Here is a 17,249-nt window from a genome sequence, read left to right as displayed (position 1 = left end):
CATTTCTTATCTTATTTAACAAATCTTGTTATATCTCATTTTTCTTATCAAACGAGCCCTACGTGTTATCGTTACCATATTTTAGTATATGTTTGTGTTAAAATGACAACACCTTTTAAAGTGACATTGTGACACCACGTATCCAGCAATATTATAAACACTACACATTAATAGTATAAATGCTAGACAGCAATCTATAGATTGCTGCCTAGCGTATTAGATATTGCTGACCGAGAAAAAATTATTGTAAATTGTTGTCTAGTGTATTGGATATTGTTGTCTAGTGCATTGGATATTGTTGGTCGAGAAAATTTACCATTGAATATTTTTTATGATTGCCACATGGCAGCTGATCATTCATACACGTGTACAAATGATTGGCTAGAAATGATGGTATGGTGTTATTTTAAGAGGTGTTGTTATTTTAACGCACCATTTATAGTACATTTCCAAACAAGGTGAATGTTATATTAGGTGAAATAATTTGGATGTAATATATTTCCACTTGTCAAATAAATATAGGTTGGACATACCATGTCATAATACCGCCTTGGTATGTCTTGACTAATGAAATTTTTTCTCGGGAGAAGGGGGAAGGAGATGATAGGAAAAGAGAGAAATTAGAAAGTAAATTATCATTAAATTTACAACTGTGTTGGGGTCCACTTTAATTAAAGAGTAATTAATTCTTTGTGTGTTCAAGAGATTTGGAAATATATATACTCTCTCCGTCCACCATTAGGAGTTTCATTTTTTGACTGCTCGGATTTTAAGAAATGCTAAAAAAAATGGGTGAAAAAAAGTTAGTGGAAATAGGGTCCCACTTGTATATATTTATTTTAAATGTGATTGAGTTAGTGGAAGGTGGCCCATTTATAATAAAAGTGAACCGAGACTCCTATTCGCAGATAGACTAAAATGGAAAAACATGACTCCTATTTGTGGACGAAGGGAGTAACATCATAATCGAATTTGCACTATTTTGATTTGTGGAATAATTCCTAATGCTAATATTTTTGCATCAATGGTTTAATACTTGAGTTTGTTTAGCAAAATATTTTTCATATCTTTATAATAGCAGAATTTATGTATTTGTATTTCTATTTCAATATATTAAAATATTAGTAGTCATTAATATAAAAAATTGTCAAATTCTAATTAATTTATTTGAAAGTAAAGTATTAAATCTAGAATTTTAAAATTTATTAGAATACATATTTTTTCTTATTATAATAAAACACTATAGTTTTAAACATTATCAAAATACAATATTTTATAATCGGATATGATAATTGAGAAAAACAGAAATTGTGATTTTAACTGCCAAATTTTTTACTAAATTTTATAATTTGAATAACTATTATGAAAATATAGAGTATTAAATTTTGTGGTTGTGTTTTCATTATTTAAATTTTATAAAATAAATAAAACTGTTTATAATATTAAAATATTATTTTTAATATATATATTTACAATTTGTGTGTTTTTTTTTTTATAATTTTAGCATCAGCTTATTTACATTACTAGTTCCGTCCTTATTTGTTGGTTTCTCTAGAGTCTGATATTCTTATGTCAACCGCCATGAATCAGCATTATATGTAAAATTGAATAAATTAATGCACCTCTCACAAGATGGAAAAGCATTAATGGCATTAGTACTCATTTGTATATTGTACACTTTTATAGAAATTAATTCAACAAAACATTCATTTTCGAATAATCTCATCAATGTTTCTAGAGTATTGTAGTGCTATACCAAGCAAAATAAACGAATGTGGTGTGTCACATCGATTTATATAAAATTACATACGAGCTTCCGAACATGCATGTTGAATATATCAAGCGACATATTTTTTTTTCTTTACGTAACATACTTTACCGCACCAAGTTTACCATCGGTGAGCATCATTCGGAAATTCAGAAAATAAAGCATTCATAACATAAAATTTCTAGTACTCCCTCCGTATTTTAAAAATAGCAACTCTTTCCAGTTTATTTCGTTGCTTAAAAATAACAACTTTCAAACTTTCTATTTTAGGAAATCTTTACCCCTCTATACATCAATTTTTACAACTTATACAACTAATAAAGTGGACCTAATAATCTACTAACATTAATTCCATTACATTTTTTTTTCTCTTACTTTACCAATTTTTTTTTTTTTTCTCTTTCTTACTTTACCAATTTTTCTCACCCACTTCCTTACTTTCCCAAATTGTGCATTTAAATCCGTGTCATTTCAAATATTTCTATTTTTAAAAAACGGAAGAAATATTAAATAACATTTTAATCAGGCTTAATTTTAACCAAGGTTAGAGTTTAAACTCAGACACTTCAAAAACTCTCCCCCCAAAAAAAAATGGGTTATACCACTTTAAAAATAGGAAATTCAGAGTAATTATTAATGAACGATTCATCAGCAAAATATTCCTCTTTCCGATTTCTCCTTCCAAGAGTTAGATTCTCCCAATTCCGTGTTCTTTAAATCTGAAATTCAGCATTGTTCAATCGATACTCTGTTGATCCGAGCACTCAAACACCATTGAAAACCCATTTATTTAGCTCTCTTTCTTTCTATTTAGCTTTATATATATTATTTCAAAATTATATTTTTAGCTCCTTTTCAGTGGAGAATTTCATCAAAAGGTTCATCGGAAAAATTTCTTCACGTATTGAGGAGGTAATGTTGTGTATAGTTTATGTGTTTTCAGCATTGATGGTTATTTGATTGTAATCTATGCACAAGGATCATGCTTTATGAGTTCACGATTAATTGCATGTTGCTGATGATTTGGGAATTTGGGGTTTTGTTTAAATCAATGTGTTGGTGAGCTTGATGTTTTAATCATGGCTGACGATTTGTGAGTTGATTGTAGTGAAGGTTTATATGATTAATTTTATGTGATTTCCGCCTCTTATTCATAGCTATTATGCATAAACCTTTTGTGCTTTATAATTTGAAGTGTGTTTAACTGGAGGGTTTGCTTGCTTCTAGTGGTCCTCTTTTTGGTTTTGGTAATGAAGAGATTGAAATAGTTTTTGTGCTCTTACTGCTTGTTGTGAGTTGTTGAATTGTGTTCCGTAGTTCTCTTTCTAGAAGATGTGCCTGAGGTTTTGTAGATCTGTAGCATGGATGAGATCATGATATGCATTGGTGTTTTGTAGTCTTGTTTGAATGATTTCTCATCGAGTACAAAGTAAAGAATAGTCATTTCTGGAGTCGAGTAAAATTCGTAAAACCAGTTTAGCCAAAAAGATTAGTATCTGATCAATGATAGCATCGACTTGATAAATAGTAATTAGAATTGTTTAAAACAAGATGGTGATTGTTTCTGGTGTTTTTGCTTTTTTATTGTGTGAAAGTTGTAGAAGGGGTTTCGCGTCAAGATGGGTTGCGCAAATTTAAAATAAGTTACGTAATACCGTTATTCTCGACATTCTATTTGTCGGTTGGTATATGGAGTACGTACTTGTTTGTCCGCATACATTAAATAAGTTTCAATAGCATTTATTTGCATCTTCACTGTTATATCCAGAGTTAGAGTGCATATCACGGCTTGGCCACGTGTCGAATATGAACTGGGAGGCTGAATCTATTTTTTAGATCTATGGTGTTCGTTTGGATTTTGTCATCGATAACACACCTTTTCTGCACGTTATTCGCTGTTATGTTAATGACAACTTTTAATGAAATCACTTACTATGTTTGTAGATGAATGTTTTTATAGGTAACATTACACACACACACACACTTACTACGCCATCAAGGATTCATTGTTTCTCTTTAATATCCATGCTTTTTCAATAATTATTTGACAATTCAGATTCCATTCTAATTCTTACAGAATCAACAAGGATTATTTCAGTAATTATGAATGCATCTGCTTACTTTTTTGACAATTTATCCCACAAACATGCGCGTGTTCAAGTTATGTGCGTAGTATTGAATCTATTGATGAGTGGATCCTATCAATTTCTTTTATATGCATAAAACTAGACTTGACTGACTTCTGAAGTCTGAATTTTAACATTTTTCCAGGATTGTTGTTTCAGAAATGCATCCATGCTGATATTCTTCTGTCCAATTGTGATATATCTCAAAAATATTGGTGTCACTTTCCTATAGTTATATATCTCTGTTTTGTCCTTATCGTTACACATTATGATATGTATATGTGTGGTCTTTTGTTTTCCTTTATGTATTTTTAGCACATGGAAAATTAGCATGTTTATCTTGTGACATTCATATCAACTAGTAGTATTTTTGCCAATTCATGTTTGCTATTTCCTCAACATTCTTGTTGCCTTCTTTTCCATTTTCCACGTACAGTATGAATACACAAATATATTTCTCAATCAGACTCTTCTTTGCTACTGCTGTCATCAGCCCTTTTTGGCGACAGCTATACCTGTACAGAGCCGCAGTTCACGCCCTCGTCCTTTCCCAAATCAACAACAACAAGATATGCACGCTGCTGCCCAACCATCAGCTTCAAGAACCTCTCAAGCTCCTTCATCCCATGCACCTGGAGAGAGAAAATGGTCCTTCAAGTGTGCCAGAAAGAGCGGACACAGCTTCAGCTTCGCATACAGCTTCCCCTGTGCTAAACAAAGAGAGGCCAGCCAAAAGGAGAAATACGAGGGAGTTATCTCTGAGAAACATGCGTGCTATGCTGATAGGAAAGGCTAAGACAGAGATTCGTCACCAGCTAAATGAATGGGAGAAAAAGAAATAGTGACCTCTTCACTTTCGAATGGACATGAGACGGGCAATGTCGTGCATGCTTCGTGCAACAATTCCAGAGAAAAAATGAACAAAGTTGGAGCCTTTGAAATCCTCCACTTTCAAAGAGACTGTTGTGGAAGTAAAGCCTGATGATGATAATGGGTCACCTTCTCCATCGCATTTCCCCTGCGTTTCTAAGACAGCAGAGGCTGATGAAGATAATGCTCTCTTCGCAGTCTATGACAGAAGCCATGACGACATATGTGCATTCAAAAACTTCACCAAATATAGATGCAGTTTTCCTCTCAGAGTTTGAGAATATTGTGCCAACTGCCAAACATCAGTATGATCTGTAAAACTAAATTTAATTAATGCACACTCCCCCCCCCCCCCCTTAAAATGGTGGGCTTTCACCACCTTAAATAGAGGAAATTCAGAGTTATTTTAAATGCACAATTTATCAGCAAAATATTTATTTCCTTTTTCCGATTTCTCCTTCAAAGCGTTTAGATTCTCGAATTTCAATGTTCTTTAATTTTGGTTAAACCGGACTAGGGATCTAATTGTTCTATGGTATCATCAGCAATTTCAAGATGCAATCATAAAAACTCAGAAGAACGCCAAGATCCAGCTTGTCAAAGATACAACTACCGGTAACTCACTACTCGATAAACATTTAGCACAACTATGTTTTAGAACTGAGCTGGACAAGAGGCAATACAAGTATCTGAGGATCTTGTGTATGCATTTTGCGGTGTTTGTTTTATTTGTATGTGCATAAATTTAAACATGGGGAATGATGTTGATTGAGGGTTTTGACTCCAACTAGTGAGGCCAATACTGAATTCTTCTAGTTGTTGAAATGAATTAAGATGCTTAGGTTGTTATATGTGATGATGTGAAGTAATCTTTTGATGAAAATGTGGATTGTGGGGATGATGCAGGGATGTATCTGCAGGCTTAGGTGGATGGAGGATTTGGTCGTGACGTTATGGAGTTTCTGGTGAACGGAAATGTTGTTTCTTATAGAGCTATGGCGACCAAGTTCACGTATGTATACCCCTTCACCACGGCCTTGGGGGACCTAAAAGGACAGGAAGAGAGGCTGCAACAAATCGTCAATGAATTAGGCTGGAATGTATGTGTAGATAGAGTGTTGCATCATTGATTTCTGTTTCTGTGTAAAGCAATTTAGTTATACAGGCAGGCTTGCTATGCTGCTTCTTTGCTGTTGTGGTTGTCTCCAGGCACGAATATAACTACGACACAACAGCCACAAAATCTTTTTTATGCACTACATCTTTTGATTTTTAAATAGAAATGAATATGTAGTTGATCTGTTTTGCTTAGCGGACGACACTGAATCTGCAAGAAATGGATATTCTAGCAATTTTATTTGTGAAAAAGGATAGTTTTCAAATACAGTGAATTCTTATCTAACATCATCATTTTGCATTTTTATTATACCTCATCGATGTGTATCCTTCTGCATACAGACTCATCACAGAGAGGACACATGCTCCACCGATGGAAGCTGACCTCACGGATGCCAAGCTGAAAAATGACCAAAATGCCCTCTTCGCGGTCTATGACAGCAGGCCATGTCGACATACGCGCGTTCAAAAACATCACCAAATATAGCCACAGTAAATGCAGTTTTCCTCTCTTGTTGGTTTCTCTAGAGTATGATATTCTTGTGTCAACTGCCATGAATCAGTGTGATCTGTAAAACTAAATGTATTGAGGGAATATCTGTTTTGGTAAATGAACTTTGTCAAAGTATTATTTTAGGTCCGTGAACTTTGAAAATATCATTTGAAGTCTATCAACTATGAGTTAATATCAATCGAAGTACTTTTTTACTATCTCCAAGTTTTTTCGAACGAAAATACGCTCAATACCTTGAAGGGTGTATATTTTTACTAAGAGGGAACATATTTTTCAGTACACCAACTATCCTAAATGAGCAAATTTAATCCTTAAATTTTAATAATATCTTTTGAGGTCCATCAACTATAAGTTAATATCAATTTTACTACTTTTTAGCTATTACCAATATTGTAATGACCAAAGTACCCTTAAGGCCATGAAGGGCAATTCAATCTATTTATCCTTTCATTTTCATTAAAGTATGTAATTTATTTTTCTTTCTTTATTCATCCGGTTTCTTTTTTCTTCTAATTTATTTGGGATTAAGTTTAATAGTTTCTTATACTATTATTATTAATATATGTCATACCTTATTTGAATATTATGAGATTATTTTATAGTGCTAGTTAATACTTTTATATGGTTACATTCTCAATTATTTAGATAAAATTAAGATAAATATTTTATTTTAATGAATCTCATAATTTTAGTTTACTGAAATTCAAGTTAATCATCATATATAATATATACTACATTGAAATAAAAATTTAATAAAGTAGAAAAAATACGATTCACGAATAGTCAAGAAAATAGATATGAGAACTATGAACAATTTTCATGATGTTGTTATAAATGGCCTAATGATAATATTGAGACGCGACATTGTGATATTAAACAATTGATAGCAACTATTAATTTTTTATTTAATTAAACAATCATAGATTTAAATTAATCATAAATTCAACTAAGGAATGCCATTGTCTTTTTTATTAAATTGATTACTGATAATTTCAACTAATTTTTTTAGACTACAATTACTATATAAGAGTAGATAAAATAAAACTTAGCTCTTTGAATTATTTAAGATTTTTTGTATATAATGAATTTTAATTTATTTTTAATTGCCAATTTTATATTGCACTTAAAAATAACATATTCTTCTATGTATAGCTTTAAGATTAAAAAATTAATATTATATCTAATAAATTGAACTACTTTTATATACAAATATTGTATTAGTATAATGTTTACATATATTTATACCTAAGTTATTTCACTATTAATATTATATATAGTACAATGATTTAAAATATTAAAAATAAGTAAAACTAAACGCAAATAATTAATAGTAATAGAATATTAATATCATTAACATATTTTTATTTTGAAATTAAAATTAGAGGGAACATCTTTTTTGGTTCATCAATTATCCCAAATTATATACTTTAATGAAAATGAGAGAGTAAATAGATTGAATTGGTTTTGGTCATGAAAATATTGGAAATAGTCAAGTAGTTGAATTGATATTAATTTATAGTTGACGGACCTCAAAGATATTATGAAATGTTACGGACAAATTTGCTCATTTAGGATAGTTGGTGTACAAAATAGATGTTCCCTCTTTTACTAAACATATCACATACTCATATTTTTATATAAATATCTTTATTATATATTTTTGATGAATTTTCTAAATACAATTTGACAATATTATCACTTAATTTTGTGACATACAAGACAGGTTCATTCTTCAACTTTTTATAATTAAATAATTTTGAGGCATGTATACTCGTAAATATTAATGTCACAAACAATAGACGATACTTGAAGAATTATTTAATTATAAAAAGTTGAAGAATGAACTTTTCTTTTATGTCACAAAATTAAGTGATAATATTGGCTCAAATTATAATTAGACAATTTGTAGTAAAGATATTTATAAAAACTATGAGTATGTGATAAGTTTAGTAAAAATATACACCCTTCAAGTTATTGAGGGTATTTTCGTCTGAAAATATTTGAAAATAGTAAAAAAGTACTTCGATTGATATTAACTCATAATTGATGAATCTCAAATGATATTTTCAAAATTTACAGATCTAAAATAATACTTTGACAAAGTTCATGAACTATAAAACATATTCCAATGTAATTAATGCACACTCACGCTCACACTCACAATCACACTCATAGATTCTGCGGATGTGGAAATCATTAATGGCATTAATAGCCATTTGCTAAATTGACACTATTATAGAAATTAATTCAAACACAATACTTATTTTTGAATAATCTCATCAATTTTCTAAAGTATTCTAGCTGCTATACAAGTGAAATAGACGGATGTGGTGAGTCGCGTTGCGCCGCGTTGATTTATATAAAATTACATACAAGCTTCCGAACGTTTACATTGAATATATCAAGCGGCAAATTTTTCTCTTCTTTTTTGAAAGAAGATCAATAATAATGTTACATGACATAATTTTTAGCACTAAGTTTAATATCGATAAGCCTCATTCGGAGATTTAGAAAATCAAGTTCACAACATAAAATTTCTAGTGTTAAATGCAAATTTAATTTACAAACAGTGAATTGAGTTAAAATTTTAATCCTACTTAATTTTAACATGGTTAGGGTTTAAACTCATACACCTCAAAAACTCTCCCCCCAAAAAAAGGTGGGGTTTTACCAGAAAGGGATCCTCTGCCCTACTGTGCATAAAACGCAACAGAAAACTAATGAAACGACGCTTTAAACTTTTTCCCTTTATTCACTAACGAAACACTTCTTCAAATTATTTTGTTTCTATGTCATATGATATGTATATATTTTTATTATAAAATACTCTTTCATCATATCTATTTGGTTCGAAGAAGTGTAAACAAAAATAAATTTAATAAGTTAGTGGAAGTTCCACTTATATATATTAAATTTATAATAAAATATGAATAAAATAAGTTGATGGAATGTGTAGCATACTTATCATTTATGATTAAAGTGAAATAACACTCTTATTGAAGAACAGATAAAAATGAAAAAATAGGACTCTTATTGAGGATGGAGGAAGTACTTTTTTATTTAAATTAAACGCTCAATAGTGGTGTACTAAGTTCCTCCATCCAACTAAGTTGAGTCTATTCATTTTTGGGATGTCCAGTCATTTTAAAAAAATATATATATCCAATCACTCTTATTTTATTCATGTATCATACTTTTCAATACAAATTTTCAACTTTCATGCCCAAAAGTTTTGATCCAATTTAATAGGGACGGAGATTTCTTTTTAAAACACAATTTATTCATTTAATAGTAAAAGTTAATTTTAGCATAGCAGTAGTGATTATCAATTGAATAAAATTATAAATAATTAAATGGTTATTTCTTTCTAGGTTTAAGTTTGAAGCGGCGTTCCTAATTTAAGAATTAGGGAAGGAAATTCAGAGTAATTATTAATGAACGATTCATCAGCAAAATATTCCTCTTTCCGATTTCTCCTTCCAAGAGTTAGATTCTCCCAATTCCGTGTTCTTTAAATCTGAAATTCAGCATTGTTCAATCGATACTCTGTTGATCCGAGCACTCAAACACCATTGAAAACCCATTTATTTAGCTCTCTTTCTTTCTATTTAGCTTTATATATATTATTTCAAAATTATATTTTTAGCTCCTTTTCAGTGGAGAATTTCATCAAAAGGTTCATCGGAAAAATTTCTTCACGTATTGAGGAGGTAATGTTGTGTATAGTTTATGTGTTTTCAGCATTGATGGTTATTTGATTGTAATCTATGCACAAGGATCATGCTTTATGAGTTCACGATTAATTGCATGTTGCTGATGATTTGGGAATTTGGGGTTTTGTTTAAATCAATGTGTTGGTGAGCTTGATGTTTTAATCATGGCTGACGATTTGTGAGTTGATTGTAGTGAAGGTTTATATGATTAATTTTATGTGATTTCCGCCTCTTATTCATAGCTATTATGCATAAACCTTTTGTGCTTTATAATTTGAAGTGTGTTTAACTGGAGGGTTTGCTTGCTTCTAGTGGTCCTCTTTTTGGTTTTGGTAATGAAGAGATTGAAATAGTTTTTGTGCTCTTACTGCTTGTTGTGAGTTGTTGAATTGTGTTCCGTAGTTCTCTTTCTAGAAGATGTGCCTGAGGTTTTGTAGATCTGTAGCATGGATGAGATCATGATATGCATTGGTGTTTTGTAGTCTTGTTTGAATGATTTCTCATCGAGTACAAAGTAAAGAATAGTCATTTCTGGAGTCGAGTAAAATTCGTAAAACCAGTTTAGCCAAAAAGATTAGTATCTGATCAATGATAGCATCGACTTGATAAATAGTAATTAGAATTGTTTAAAACAAGATGGTGATTGTTTCTGGTGTTTTTGCTTTTTTATTGTGTGAAAGTTGTAGAAGGGGTTTCGCGTCAAGATGGGTTGCGCAAATTTAAAATAAGTTACGTAATACCGTTATTCTCGACATTCTATTTGTCGGTTGGTATATGGAGTACGTACTTGTTTGTCCGCATACATTAAATAAGTTTCAATAGCATTTATTTGCATCTTCACTGTTATATCCAGAGTTAGAGTGCATATCACGGCTTGGCCACGTGTCGAATATGAACTGGGAGGCTGAATCTATTTTTTAGATCTATGGTGTTCGTTTGGATTTTGTCATCGATAACACACCTTTTCTGCACGTTATTCGCTGTTATGTTAATGACAACTTTTAATGAAATCACTTACTATGTTTGTAGATGAATGTTTTTATAGGTAACATTACACACACACACACACTTACTACGCCATCAAGGATTCATTGTTTCTCTTTAATATCCATGCTTTTTCAATAATTATTTGACAATTCAGATTCCATTCTAATTCTTACAGAATCAACAAGGATTATTTCAGTAATTATGAATGCATCTGCTTACTTTTTTGACAATTTATCCCACAAACATGCGCGTGTTCAAGTTATGTGCGTAGTATTGAATCTATTGATGAGTGGATCCTATCAATTTCTTTTATATGCATAAAACTAGACTTGACTGACTTCTGAAGTCTGAATTTTAACATTTTTCCAGGATTGTTGTTTCAGAAATGCATCCATGCTGATATTCTTCTGTCCAATTGTGATATATCTCAAAAATATTGGTGTCACTTTCCTATAGTTATATATCTCTGTTTTGTCCTTATCGTTACACATTATGATATGTATATGTGTGGTCTTTTGTTTTCCTTTATGTATTTTTAGCACATGGAAAATTAGCATGTTTATCTTGTGACATTCATATCAACTAGTAGTATTTTTGCCAATTCATGTTTGCTATTTCCTCAACATTCTTGTTGCCTTCTTTTCCATTTTCCCCTTTCATTGTCTGTTTTTTCTCCTGGTTGAATAGCTTCCATTCATAAACCTTCAGAAGAATATACATGTGCAAAACTGTGCATTCCATGTTCTGAACACAAAGTTCTTTTAATTGCTGCATTACTTGCGATGAACGTTTAGATTATGCATATCGTCTAATTTTGTTGAGACCCTGTTCCTTATTCCATCTATAAAACATAATACTATTAATTTGTAGGTTTTCAGAGCAGAAGACTGGTATATCTGAAAATGAACTCCATCGCTAGCTTCTTTCGAACAGACACATTCTGGGCATTGTGCAATGGGTGCAACGTACAGTATGAATACACAAATATATTTCTCAATCAGACTCTTCTTTGCTACTGCTGTCATCAGCCCTTTTTGGCGACAGCTATACCTGTACAGAGCCGCAGTTCACGCCCTCGTCCTTTCCCAAATCAACAACAACAAGATATGCAGGCTGCTGCACAACTATCAGCTTCAAGAACCACTCAAGCTCCTTCATCCCATGCACCTATTAACATGGAGAGAGAAAATGGTCCTTCAAGTGTGCCAGAAAGAGCGGACACAGCTTCAGCTTCGCATACAGCTTCCCCTGTGCTAAACAAAGAGAGGCCAGCCAAAAGGAGAAATACGAGGGAGTTATCTCTGAGAAACATGCGTGCTATGCTGATAGGAAAGGCTAAGACAGAGATTCGTCACCAGCTAAATGAATGGGAGAAAAAGAAATAGTGACCTCTTCACTTTCGAATGGACATGAGACGGGCAATGTCGTGCATGCTTCGTGCAACAATTCCAGAGAAAAAATGAACGAAGTTGGAGCCTTTGAAATCCTCCACTTTCAGAGAGACTGTTATTTTTATTGCCCAATTTATCAGCAAAATATTTATTTCCTTTTTCCGATTTCACCTTCAAAGCGTTTAGATTCTCTCATTTCAGTGTTCTTTAATTCCGAAATTCAGCATTGCTCAATGCATACTCTGTTGATCCGAGCACTCAAACACCATTGAAAATCCATTTATTTAGCACTCCTTCTTTTGATCTTTATATATTATTCCAAAATAATTTTTTAGTTCCTTCTCAGTGAAGAATCTCATCAAAAGGTTCATAAGAAAAATTTCTTCACATGGAGAGGAGGTAATGCTGTGTATAATTTATGTGTTTTTCAGCATTGATGGCTATTTGATTTGAATCTATGCATCAGAATCATGTTTTAAATGCACAATATTTCAGCAAAATATTTATTTCCTTTTTCCAATTTCTCCTCCTAGCGATTAGATTCTCCCTTTTCAGTGTCCTTTAAATCTGAAATTCAGCATTGTTCAATGCATACTCTGTTGATCCGAGCACTCAAACACCATTGAAAATCCATTTATTTAGCTCTCCTTCTTTCCTTTTAGCTTTATACATTTTTTCTTTTCAGTTCCTTTTCAGTGGAGAATTTCATCAAAAGGTTCATCAAAAGGTTTATATATAAACCTCCTGAGGAATATTACATGTGCAAAACAGTGTACTCCATGTTCTGAACACAAAGTTCTTTTAATTGCTGCATTACTTGTGAAGAACGTTTAAATTCTGCATATCCTAAATTTGTTAATACCATGTTCCACATTCCATCTAATGCTGTTTTCTAAAACTTCTTGATTTTTGTGTTTTCAGAGCTGAAGACTGGTATATCTGAAAATGGCGTGCAATAAAGATGAGACTGCCGGATTCAGTACATCAGATTTTCAGCAGTCACCACCATTCTCTGACTCAAATGGTCAGGTTCGCAATTTTCAAAACAATGCACACCCTGTCTTTCCTGCTCAGTATATTCCTACTCCAAGCCCACCATTCTCTAATTCGAATGGTCCTTCCAGAAATCTGATGACCAGACACATTCTGGACATTGTGCAATAGATGCAACGTACAGTATGAGTACACAAACATATTCCTCAATCAGACTATTCTTTGCTACCGCTGTCATCAGCCCTTTTTGGCGACAGCTGTACCTGTACAGAGCCGCAGTTCATGCCCTAGTCCCTTCCCAAATGAACATCAACAAGATATGCACGCTGCTGCACAACCATCAGCTTCAAGAACCTCTCAAGCTCCTTCATCCCATACATCTAAGAAGCATGCCAAAAGGAGACGTAAAGATGGCCAAAAGTGTGATGATTACAATGATGGAAGCCAAGGGGAAATTTTAAATATGAAGAAGGCTTGTGCAGATGCGAAGGGGAAATTTGTGGCCAAGCAGCCCCGAAGTACGAGGGTGTTATCTCATAGAAACATGCGTGCTATGCTGATAGGGAAGGCTAAGACAGGGATCCGTCACCAGCTAAATGATTGGCAGAAAGAAAAAATGACCTCTTCACTTTCGAACGGGCAGCATACGGGCAATGTCGTGCATGCTTCGTGCAACAATTCCAGACACAAAAAATGAACGAAGTTGGAGCCTTTGAAATCCTCCACTTTCAAAGAGACTTTTGTGGAAGCAAACCTCTCCCCACTATAAAAAGGTGGCTTTCACCACCTTAAATAGAGGAAATGCAGAGTTATTTTAAATGCACAATTTATCAGCAAAATATTTATTTCCTTTTTCCGATTTCTCCTTCAAAGCGTTTAGGTTCTCCAATTTCAGTGTTCTTTAATTCTGAAAAGCACTCAAACACCTTTGAAAATCCATTTATTTAGCTCTCCTTTCTTTTTAACATTAGTGGAGAATTTCATCAACGTGAGTTGTTGAATTGTGTTACCAACTATGCTGATAGGGAAGGCTAAGACAGAGATCCATCACCAGCTAAATGAATTGGAGAAAGAAAAAGTGACCTCTTCACTTTCGTATGGACAGGATATGGGCAATGTCGTTCATGCTTCGTGCAACAATTCCAGAGACAATAAATGAACGAAGGTTGGCTTTCACCACCTTAAATACAGGAAATTCAGAGTTATTTTAAATGCACAATTTATCAGCAAAATATTCATATTCCTTTTTCCGATTTCTCCTTGATAGCGTTTAGATTCTCCAATTCAGTGTTCTTTAATTCCGAAAAGCACTCAAACACCTTTGAAGATCCATTTATTTAGCTCTCGTTCTTTCTTTTTAACATTTTATATTATTTCGAAACTGTTTGTTTAGTTCCCTCTCAGTGGAGAATTTCATCAAAAGGTTCATCGGAAAAATTTCTTCACGTGGAGAGGAGGTAAAGCTGTGTATAATTTTTTTTTTTTTCAGCATTGATGGTTATTTGATTGTAATCTGTAAACATGATCATGCCTTTTGAGTTCACCATAATTTGCATGTTACTGATGATTTTGGGAAATTGGGGTTTTGTTTGAATCAATGCGATTGTGAGCATGTTTTGATCAGAGCTGACGATTTGTGAGTTGATTGTAGTGATGTCCAATTCTGAATTGTGTGTGTGTGTGAAGGTTTATGTGATTATTACTATGTATTTTCTGCCTCTTATTCATGGCTAATATGCATAAACCTTTTGTGCTTTATGATTTGAAGTGTGTTTAACGGGAGAGTTTGCTTCTTGTGGTCCTCTTTCTGGTTTTGGTAATGAGGGGAATAGATTCTAATGTATGAAGAGACTGAAATAGTTTTTGTGCTCTTACTGCTTGTTGTGAGTTGTTGAATTGTGTCACCAACTATGCTGATAAGGAAGGCTAAGACAGAGATCTGTCACCAACTAAATGAATGGGAGCAAGAAAAAGTGACCTCTTCACTTTCGAATGGACAGGAAATGGGCAATGTCGTGCATGCTTCTTGCAACAATTCCAGAATTTATCGAGAGACAAAAACTGAACTAAGTTGGAGCCTTTGAAATCCTCCACTTTCAAAGAGACTGTTGTGGGAGCAAAGCCTGATGATGATAATGGGTCACCTTCTCCATCACATTTCCCCTGCGTTTCCCATTTCAAAACCCACCCCTAAATTTTCCTGTAAATTTAGCATTGATTGCATCAACAATATCGATAAATATTCTACTATCAGGAAAATCGAGGGCTACTCTTCAAGCGGTGCTGCCATTCAGGTCAGCGATTCTCCTTTTTTTGATACGTCTGGTGTTGGTTAAACTGAACTAGGGATCTAACTGTTCCATGGGATCATCTGCAATTTCAAGATGCAATCATAAAAACTCAGAAGAATGGCAAGATCCAGCTTGTCGAAGATACACCTACCAGTAACTCACTACTCGATAAAATTTTAGCACAACCATGTTATAGAACTGAGCTGGACAAGGGGCAATGCAAGTATCTGAGGATCTTGTGTATGCATTTTGCGGTGTTTGTTGTATTTGTATGTGCATAAATTTAAACAAGGGGAATGATGTTGATTTAGGGTTTTGACTCCAACTAATGAGGCCAATACCGGATTTTATAGTTGTTGAAATGAGCTAAGATGCTTAGGTTGCTATATGTGATGATGTGAAGTAATCTTTTGATGAAAATGTGGATTGTGGGAATGATGCAGGGATGTATCTGCAGGCTTAGGTGGATGGAGGATTTGGTCGTGACGTTGTGGAGTTTCTGGTGAACGGAGACGTTGTTTCTTACAGAGCTATGGCGACCATGGTCACGTATGTATACCCCTTCACCACGGCCTTGGGGGACTCAAAAGGGCAGGAAGAGAGGCCGCAACAAATCGTCAATGGAATGTATGTGTAGATAGTGTTGCAGTCATGCTTCGAAATGTGTAGTGATGAACATTTTCACAGGCAATATGGGATATGTAATCATAAACTGGAATTTTGTTTTGTTTTAAGAAAAACTCATTGATCAAATGTGCAGGAAAGTTAAAGCATCATCGATTTCTGTTTTCTGTTTCTGTGTAAAGCAATTTAGTTGGTAAGACCTTTTTTCTCCAACTAATATGTTGGACGTTCAAGTCACCACGGCCACAAGGGTAAATGAGATTGATCACTTTGTAAAGAATCAAAAAAATATGAACTCGGGTTTTGTTTACTGAAAGACATAAATTACTTATTCTAACATTTTACTTAATTTCCTCATTTTCTTTAACAAGGTTAATTGCATTATATAATTTGACTTGAAAATTGGAGCATGTTATAAGCTACCTTTCACTATAACGAGCTTGAACAAATTGTTATGGAATTGGAATGCAATTTATATGTAAATTTGACATATAAAATAAGTATAAGGGGTGCATGGTATTACTAACTTTTTTAATTTGCTAACTCATCAACGCAGTGCAGAGTATTAAAAATGTCATTACAGTGACATTAAAATATCAACAAAAAATTTTGTAGAAATTTTAATATACTATGTTGACATTTTAAATATTGATATCAATATAATCTATCTATACATATATAAAAGGCGAGTTTTGGGACGTTTTGAATAATAATTTTATATGAGGGATGTAAATGCAATTGAGAAAAACTGAGGCGTTACTTATGTCTAACTCTTACTAATTCATGCGTTTATTTAGATATTTAGATTAGATTAGATTAGATTTAGTTTAATATAACGGTTACAAATGTTAATTTT

The 17,249-nt window shown here is 32.9% G+C and overlaps 2 long non-coding RNA genes across 7 annotated transcripts; both read left to right on the top strand.

Annotated features, from left to right (window-relative positions):
• Window positions 1-4,804: 4,804 nt before the first annotated feature.
• LOC125203516 lies at window positions 4,805-6,500 on the top strand. Of its 2 annotated transcripts, XR_007173384.1 has the most exons (3): window positions 4,805-5,379; window positions 5,671-5,864; window positions 6,223-6,500. It is a non-coding gene; the product is annotated as an uncharacterized LOC125203516 (long non-coding RNA). The 2 variants fall into 2 exon arrangements; XR_007173385.1 differs by lacking the exon at window positions 6,223-6,500 and having other exon boundaries at window positions 5,671-6,146.
• A 3,373-nt stretch (window positions 6,501-9,873) lies between these two features.
• On the top strand, window positions 9,874-16,522 carry LOC125185330. 5 transcript variants are annotated; one of them, XR_007170122.1, is made up of 8 exons: window positions 9,874-10,104; window positions 11,965-12,884; window positions 13,407-13,509; window positions 13,610-14,251; window positions 14,504-14,643; window positions 14,872-14,935; window positions 15,479-15,772; window positions 16,213-16,522. It is a non-coding gene; the product is annotated as an uncharacterized LOC125185330 (long non-coding RNA). The 5 variants fall into 5 exon arrangements; XR_007170133.1 differs by having other exon boundaries at window positions 13,407-13,514; XR_007170136.1 differs by having other exon boundaries at window positions 11,973-12,884; window positions 13,407-14,251.
• The last annotated feature ends 727 nt before the right edge of the window (window positions 16,523-17,249 follow it).

Source organism: Salvia hispanica, chromosome 1 (genome assembly GCF_023119035.1).
Source record: "Salvia hispanica cultivar TCC Black 2014 chromosome 1, UniMelb_Shisp_WGS_1.0, whole genome shotgun sequence".
NCBI classification, from domain to species: domain Eukaryota; kingdom Viridiplantae; phylum Streptophyta; class Magnoliopsida; order Lamiales; family Lamiaceae; genus Salvia; species Salvia hispanica.
Note: the sequence above shows the minus strand (reverse complement) of the source record. Positions and strands in the feature narration are given on the sequence as shown.